The sequence below is a fragment of the Mizuhopecten yessoensis genome, unplaced genomic scaffold, assembly GCF_002113885.1.
Source record: "Mizuhopecten yessoensis strain PY_sf001 unplaced genomic scaffold, ASM211388v2 scaffold10513, whole genome shotgun sequence".
In the NCBI taxonomy this organism is placed as follows: domain Eukaryota; kingdom Metazoa; phylum Mollusca; class Bivalvia; order Pectinida; family Pectinidae; genus Mizuhopecten; species Mizuhopecten yessoensis.
Window position 1 is genome coordinate 263,313 of NW_018408584.1, and position 9,013 is coordinate 272,325.

Here is a 9,013-nt window from a genome sequence, read left to right on the forward strand (position 1 = left end):
GGGCTTCAGAATATATGATATAACGTAAACCTACCTCAGTTTAGTGTAAGGGCCTATAACTATTGCAGTCTTTTATACTTAATTTTTAAACTATCAAAGCTCACTTTCTGCGTGTCTTTTCTTTATTTAAAACGCTGTCAAAAACATTCACATGTAGATTGTAACATATTTCACACTGTCGAACATTAACCAGACAATGAAGATATTGTTTGCATGGTATGTACATGTCAATACTTTGTATCACCTATGTAAACAGATCCGCAAGGAACAATGACAATGTACGCTTAGCCTAAATCGCCTCTGGTTGTGCACCACCCAACTATTCAACAATGGGGCTATTGACAATTTCCCCATCGCCGCGCTCCTGATCGCGTATGTTCTTATACAGTGTGGATTCGTTTTCAACACAATGGCATCCAACATACTGTGTATGTGATTCATGTATACGTTTGCAATATCGGATAAATCTTATTGAAGTGTAGTGTTCGTCCATACAAAGAAGATTTCGTGGTGAAATAAACACGTCTATACCGTCTGCTTTCATTGTTCTGTATTGCAAAAACTAAACTCGAACATAAGTAACCAAGAGATCCCATCGGGATATTGGCGCCCACCATCGTACCATCTTCATTAGTTCTGTGTCAGTTTGATCTTTTCTCTTCTTTTCTCTTTTCTGTTTGATCAGTTTGCCTGTTTGCCATCTTAATCAGTCTTTTGATCAACCTCAAAACTTAACATGCACAACCAATCGTTCTCAAAATTTGAAATGTGGAACTAGAAACCATGGGGATCTATCGTGTGAAGTTTGAGAAAGACCCGTACTGTATAATATGAGAAATAGCGCTAACAAACTTTAACTCTCAAATAAAAGATGGCTAGCTGTCGCCCATGTTGCTTTTTTATTAATCCCGAAAACCGATATGCATAATGAAAGACCATGGGGAACCTTCAGGTGAAATTTGAGAAAGATCCCCTCAATGTTTTTTGATAAATATCGCTAACTAACTTTAAATCTCAAATTAACGATGTCTGGCTGTTTGCCATCTTGGTTTTGTAATCAGTCCCAAAAACAGATATGCATAGCTACGGACAATGTGAAACCTTCAGGTGAAATTGTAGAAAGACCTCTCCAGTACTTTATGAGAAATAGCGCTAAAAACTTTAACTTTCAAATAAAAGATTGCTGGCTGTCGGCCATTTTGGTTTTGTGATCAGTCCCGAAAACTGATATGCATAACAAGAGACCATGGGGAACCTTCGAGAGTATGTGAAAAAGTTCCCTCAGGACTTTCTGATAAATAGCGCTAACAAAGTATAACTGCCAAATAAAAGATGGCTGACTGTCGGCCATATTGGTTTTGTGATTTGTCTTAAAAAACGATATGCATAACTAGGGACCATGGGAAACCTTCAGGTGAAATTTGAAATAGATTCCTCTAGTACTTTCTGGGAAATAGCGCTAACAAACTTTACCTCTCAAATTAAAGGTGGCTGGCTGTCGGTCATCTTGGTTTTGTGATCAGTCCCAAAAACCGATATGTTAAAAAACGGACCAGGGAGAACCTTCAGGTGAAAATAGAGAGAAATCTCTCAGGTACTTTCTGAGATATAGCGCTAACAATAATTGTTTAAGGACGGACGAGGGCCCACGGACGCAGGGTGATTTGAATAGCCCTACATCTGATGATGGTGGTCTAATAAATTATTGATGATAGCAAATAAGATAAAACACACACAAAATATCGAAGTAACGTCACGTTGTGGTACTGCAAACTGGGGAAGTCACAACAGTATCAAAAGGAACACTAAGGAGCATGATACTAATCATAGAACTTATCACATAAAGAAAAACACATTTCTGTAATATCTTAGGAGCCACGGCCAAACACAAAAAAGGTGTTTTTAATTAAATAATTGAGCTGGAGATCCCATGTTTACATTTATGACAGCAGATTCATTTTAAAGGATTTAAAACTTTAAATATAGATATGAAAACAAAAATACAAATGTTACCTTCACACATTTTTTAACATTGTTGTCAACCTGGAAAACTAGATAACCAATAACAAAATATAAAAATTAAAAAATTGCACACTATTTTTTTCAGATCAAATTCTGAATATATTGTCAATAATACACCGTATTAGGTGACAAAGAAGATAATCGACAAGCAATGTAGTCAATCTAAATACATACTTACCCTAAAAAATGTGCTGTGTGGTTAGAATAGCAATATAACAAAATCAACGTTTAGATATGATCCACCTAAATATTATTCAATTCGACAATTTTTTTTTTAATTGATGGGCTCCACATTTTTACAACAATAATTGTTAAAGTAGAGAGTATCGAAACCTTTCTATCGTATAGAGACATAAACAAGTTATCTATCCTGTGAAAGTTAAAGATAAAACAAACATTAAAGTATGCAGTCTCGATGGCGTTGGCATATTGCGATCTATTTTCCAGAATTAAATATATTTGGAGCTAGAGCATTTGGAAAATAAGAAAATGTCTGGGGTGGACACCATGACATGTCCACTAACAGCCATGCACTTAGCTCATATTACAATCCGATTGTCTGTTATCCCACATTATCAAAATTAAATATGGGTAAGAGATTTATCTTTGAAAGGTAAATACAGTCTTTTGTATTAGAAGGGGTTTAGACTGTACCTTTTACATAAGAAGGGAAAAGAGCCGCTACCACTAGCCCCCCACCACTGAGTTGCGAGTTCGAAGCCTATGTGGGGCAGTCGCAAGGTACTGGCCGTCGGTCGGTGGTTTGCCTTCGGGTTCTCCGGCTTTCCTCCACCACCAAAACCTGGCACGTCCTTAAAGGACCATAGCTCTTAATAGGACGTAACACACAAAAAAATATTATTAGAAGGGGATAGAATCACAGTCGAAAAAGAGTTCTGAAGTGTACCTCGGTCAGATGACTGCTCCAATGGAATCGTTTACTTTACTCTATTGCGTTTCTATTTATACAAAGAAGACATGTATAAACAGTAGGCCTGTACATGGGCCTAGAATATAATAACAAATAAAGCGTTTGTTGTTGCAGAGAAAATATTGACATATTGGTACATTATGCAGTACAATGCAAGAGCGACATGCTGTATCAATAAGAGGTCAGGATATGTGCTTGTAAACAAATGTGCAAGAGATATTTGTTTGATGGGATAGCGAATTTAAGCGACAAATACAACCTAATTGGAACGTGTCGTCTCTTAAAGCACCGACAGATAGGGCACGCTACCTTAACGTGCCGCCGTCAATATAGCAATTTAAAAGGATAATGTTGATAATTTGTCAGCCTATTTTTGAACGACCAGATGAAAATTGTATGCCATTAACACTTTCATTACCTCTAACTTTGATGTTATTGCCACATGCTTCTGAATCCAATGATAACCTAGTTTCCTTTTTTCCAAATAATAACACGACAACATCGTGTTATAAGCATCGGTGATTTCTTTCATATATAACACGTAACCTGATGGGAAGTTTAAAGAAAACATATCATTTCACACGCCACAGTAATTACAAAGCCTTGAATTCATTCAGAAATTGAATTTCAATTATGCGGTAATAAGATGAGACTCGCAAATTATCTCGAAAAGCGCATCTCGATAAAATGTATATCTTCCAACTGTTCAACAATGTAACGAGTCTTAGAGCTGATATCTGAGTGTGGGAAATATATATAAAAATGTTATTACATTGTAACTGTTGTTGCTTATAATATAATCGTATTATTCATACGAAAAACATGTTGTTACTAGAATGTTTCCGAATGAGAGCAGACCCACTGAGGCTAGTAACAAACTGATTGTACTATAATGTTGATGTAGAGAACACTTCTATAAATACCAATTCCAATAAAACATGGCGAAATGAAGATAATTGACTGAACACACTCACATCTTTAATTATAGGAAAATAATTTGTATATAGAAATAAAATCTGGAATTATTATTTGTGCAAGTATTGCATGAATGAAAGTAGAAAATATTAATGAAAGGACGGGTAAATGAATCGTTGATTGTAGGTCAAATAAATATTGTATCCTGGGGTAAAGTGTGCTAGGAAATCTGGCCGTTTAAAGGGGACATAGACTGTTAAATGTGTTGTTCTCAGTGCCCAAACTGGCATTTCCTGATTTCCATGCTGATTAATAGGAAACACACTAATACTACACATTTTATGATCATGCTTCCTCAGCTCTTAAGTATTGTTATGTAACAAAGATCAATTTACTGAGTGTGGCATTTCGTAAACAATTTGAATATATATTTAGCAATTAATTAAATATGATTTCGGATCGATTCTTTTAAACATTTAATTGTCTTCATGTAAACATGTGTGAGTGACGTTTTTTTGTCCATCCTGCTGCGATGGTTTTGTCGAGAGACATAGATCACTTCTCAAACAATTTACTCGATAAGCATCAAATAAATTCAGAGAACGACTTCCAGATATGAAATTATAGCTCCCAAATCACCATAGTTTATGTATGAACATGATATTCAAGAACATAACATTATTTGTATATGAATTAAAAATCTATAAATGTTAAACGTGATGTTCTAAAATGACGTCTCTGTGAAAAACCTATCAGCCTATAACGGCACGTGACACAAACCTTTTTCATAGTAAACGGTGGCGACAATTAATGCTAACTAAGAAAGGCAAGTTGTTTAAATAAAAAAAAAACAACCAATACTGTCGGTATGTTTATAAAACTAACATTATAAATATATTTATTTAGCTGCAGTGGATGGTTTTTTTTATAGTGTATCAATATACATTATTTCTGTAACTGACAGATACAGAAATGTTATAAACATTGACTGTATTGCTGTACTGGATTGTAAACACTCCGTTATCTAATCATTACGATGATACTATTTGTTTAAGTATTGGAGGTTTCCATTCCACTCCTCTGTTTCCAGAGTCATGCACAATAAAGTTGACAACATTAGTTCATGTAGAAGAGTATTCCTCTGATGAATCCTAGTGTGGTATGTTGTTGGTGCCTTTTATATATATAAGGTCAAACATGTAGCCCAGATACATGTATCCTGTATTCTTGAAACCTATTTGTTGGCTTGCCTTCTTGTTTTAGTAGGGTGGGGTTACTGAAATATTCTGTATAATTGATTTAAAAGAAAGGACGTACAATAAAAAAAAAAGGAAAACACAGGCATAGCCTACACTAGTCCCCTATAATCTGTATGCTGCATCATGTCTGATAATTGCTCACTCAATGTATATACTGTGTTGAGAGTTGAAGCTACACGTATACATACATGCACACTACACAAGATTAGAAGCTGGACAGGATGTTGAGATGTTTAAGTGCTCCATTGATGGAAAGTTGACCGATATATGTTGTATTTAAACGTAAACTGAGCAATTGTTACATTTGCGAAAAACAACATCACAAAATTAAACCACATTTACAAAGTCAACTAATTGACGTCCTGGTGCTGTTTGTGGCGTGTGAAACAGCGTAATCTCTAAAGGCTGCGTATCATACATGTATGTACGACAGACACGAATTGTTTTGTAATCTATTCCTATGTTAATAGAAAGATCCATTTGTAAACGTTATTTATAGATAAAAAATGAGGACAGCGAATGCCCATGAAAGTTCATTTACGCTGCAATAATATATGCATCCGAATGTAAACTGAAATATGGGTACAGTCTGGATATCGTGTGTCCGCGCATTGTAAGAGGCGAAAAATATTTGGAAATTAATTATTTTTCTTTTTCTCCATTCTCATTGGCGACGATGTGTGTTGTGCCTGTTAAAAATATTTGTATTTGAAAGTAAATTTGTTCAAACAATAAACAGTTTAAACCGCCTTTTTTCAATTTAAGATCCAACGTCCACATGAAACAGTGTCCGACTGGAAAGAAAAAAAGGCTGGGAATTAGGAAATTACTTCGTGCTTGATACTAATAAGTTTTTGTACTTTCCTGGACGTGACCGAATAGGAGTTGGTTGAGGGGTCATCTCAGTAGGTATTTCACATTGGGCAAGGGATCATCTCGATAGGTATTTATATTGGGAAACGTCATACTCAATGCACGTCCTTAAATGACCTTAGCTGTTGAACGGATGTTTAACCCTATAAACTTAACCAAACCTCTACACCAGCACACAGGAATTGGTGGGAGGGGTGTCTCGGTAGATATGTTATATACATGTACCCATTCAACATTATTAAAATCAATACTATAGCTCACTGCCAAAGCTGGGATAAATTACACATGTACTAACCGCAACACAAAAGTATCTAATTACTTGTCCCGAAGGTCATATGAATAAGGTTGATAGCGTTTGCTTAAGCTGGCGCCAAATCTTGTGTTTTACCATTGCATAACGTTCGAAGAGTGACGTCACAGGCTAGATAATGATGTAAGCGTAAATCTAATTTGTAACTTTTTTTTATTATAATGTACATAGTATCTTAATCAATTGTTTGTATTGGGCATGCTTGTGATTGATAAGTTCCAATAAGCAATGTAACACGATCTCGATTATCAACTTATCTCACTATGGCAATTCATTTCTTTCAACTAATCACGAATCTTGAAAGAGGGATGACCAAAAGTTATCATACATATGTTCAACGTTTCCATTAGTTGATCGGTACAAAATCTACGAAAAGAAAATGGGTATGAAATAATCGCGCTTAGAGCGTCTGTGATGAAAATCTGGTAAAGCGAAAAAAATAATAAAAAGTTTATTAATTTTCGACTGTGATAAATACATGTAGTTTGCAAAGAAGTTAATACTTTAATGTATCGATCTGGTTAACTCTATTAATTGTTTAAAATATGAGAAAAAGAAACACACACCTTTTTCTAAACATTTTCTTCAGGTTGGTAAGTATGGATTATGAGAAGTTCTTTTTACACAACCAATAACATTTTCTATGTGACGTTTCGATGACTAATACGATATGTACACTGTCACCTTCATCAGACAAATGACCAGGGAAGCGTATGCACACAAAGGTGTAAAATGTAAAAATAAACACACACCTACTTTAATCACGTGGTATGCCATATCAATTACGTGGTATAAGCTCTCAGTCAAATGGAACAGTTTGACGTTCTCAGTATGTTATTTTTGTAATTCATCTGTTGCTGTAGAGATTGCAATTGGGAGTGATGCTAACAATGGTTTATTCCACATGACAAGTCTAAAGTCTACTGGAAGAAGAAGTCATAGCCACGTACGCTTTAAGCGGTTTTTCCAATTTTGGCTCAAACGGTATATTTTTTGGAGCGATGGGTGTTTTGGTGCCAACACGCAAGAGAGACCTTGCCCGGATGGTGGTCCGCGCTATGATTTCTGGAACAGTTGCCTGTTTCTTTAGTGCTTGTGTAGCCGGTATGTTTTCGATTATCCCAACCAGTCATGACTTGTGCTTACTTTTTATTGTCTGGATGATCTTAAATGAACCGAACTCGATTAATGTTTATCCGGTAAACATTCATCACCTTTATGAAATTAATGTTTAGGTTTTCATCTTTTTTTCTTGAAAAGCATTGTTAGAGTCGAAAAATATTTGGAAATTAATTATTTTTCTTTTTCTCCTGCAATGCTCTGTGATAGAGAATTTAAGGTAAGGAATTTCTTCTGGAAAAGCTTTATTATTTTAAACATGAAATATGTATCATTCGAGAGCTAGGGTTACAGGATATGGTCATGAAAGCAACCAATGTCATAGAAAAATAAAAAAATAAAAATATGTGCAAAATCAATCATTGTATAACACCTTCAAATCCATTACTTCATTCATCCGAGATTTAAGATAAGTAATGAAGATTCATGTCTCATATATTCATAAAGTCAAATATCATATTCACACTTTCATCTGTAAAAGCACATCGGAATTTTAAAAAAATACCAAAATAAAAGTATAGCAATCACTTTCTTTTCTAACTGAATTACATTATTTTACACATGTTCAATGTATCTCCGTTTTAATGTATCTTAAGAGTCAACGTTTCTCTATATCATAAATATGTGTTAGGAACTATTTTCAACATGCTTTCAGATTTGTTCTATAAATATCTTTCGCATTAAAGTCCGTCGAATACATCCCGGAACGCCCAAATCTGTCCGTACGTGACCGTCTGTATTTACTATACCTATAATGCCTTGTACAAATTTGTCCGACTTTAATCAAGTCCTTAAATGTTCGGGTTCCTCCATACAGGTTTCACCCCTCCTGTCAGGGCCTTTCCGATCATAGACACTTGACCTTGTCTGTGGCTAGCTAGAGTGGTCAATGACTATAAATATTATTAAATCAGGCCTGTAAAACACTATTGTTACATCGAATGTTCATTTCAACACAAAACTGTCCAGTTCATGATGTAATAGATGTTGACCTAGATTACAAGATAATTACAGGACGTGTTACGTAACAACTCGGGTGTGTCGGTCTGTATAGAAACCCCGGGGCCCCTTAATTGTATATGAGGTTTTAAGGTTTTTAACAGTTTACTACACGTGTGATATCGTTTATTTGTCTACACGTATTTGGTATGTTTTTAAGGGTTTTAACAGTTTACTACATTTGTGATATCGTTTATTTGTCTTCACGTATTTGGTATGTTTTTAAGCTTTGTAACAGTTTACTACATGTGTGATATCGTTTATTTGTCTACACGTATTTGGTATGTTTTTAAGGTTTTTAACAGTTTACTACATGTGTGATANCACGTATTTGGTATGTTTTTAAGGTTTTTAACAGTTTACTACATTTGTGATATCGTTTATTTGTCGAAACGTATTTGGTATGTTTTTAAGGTTTGTAACAATTTACTACATTTGTGATATCGTGTATTTGTCTACACGTATTTGGTATGTTTTTAAGGTTTTTAACAGTTTACTACATTTGTGATATCGTTTATTTGTCTACACGTATTTGGTATGTTTTTAAGGTTTTTAACAGTTTACTACATTTGTGATATCATGTAT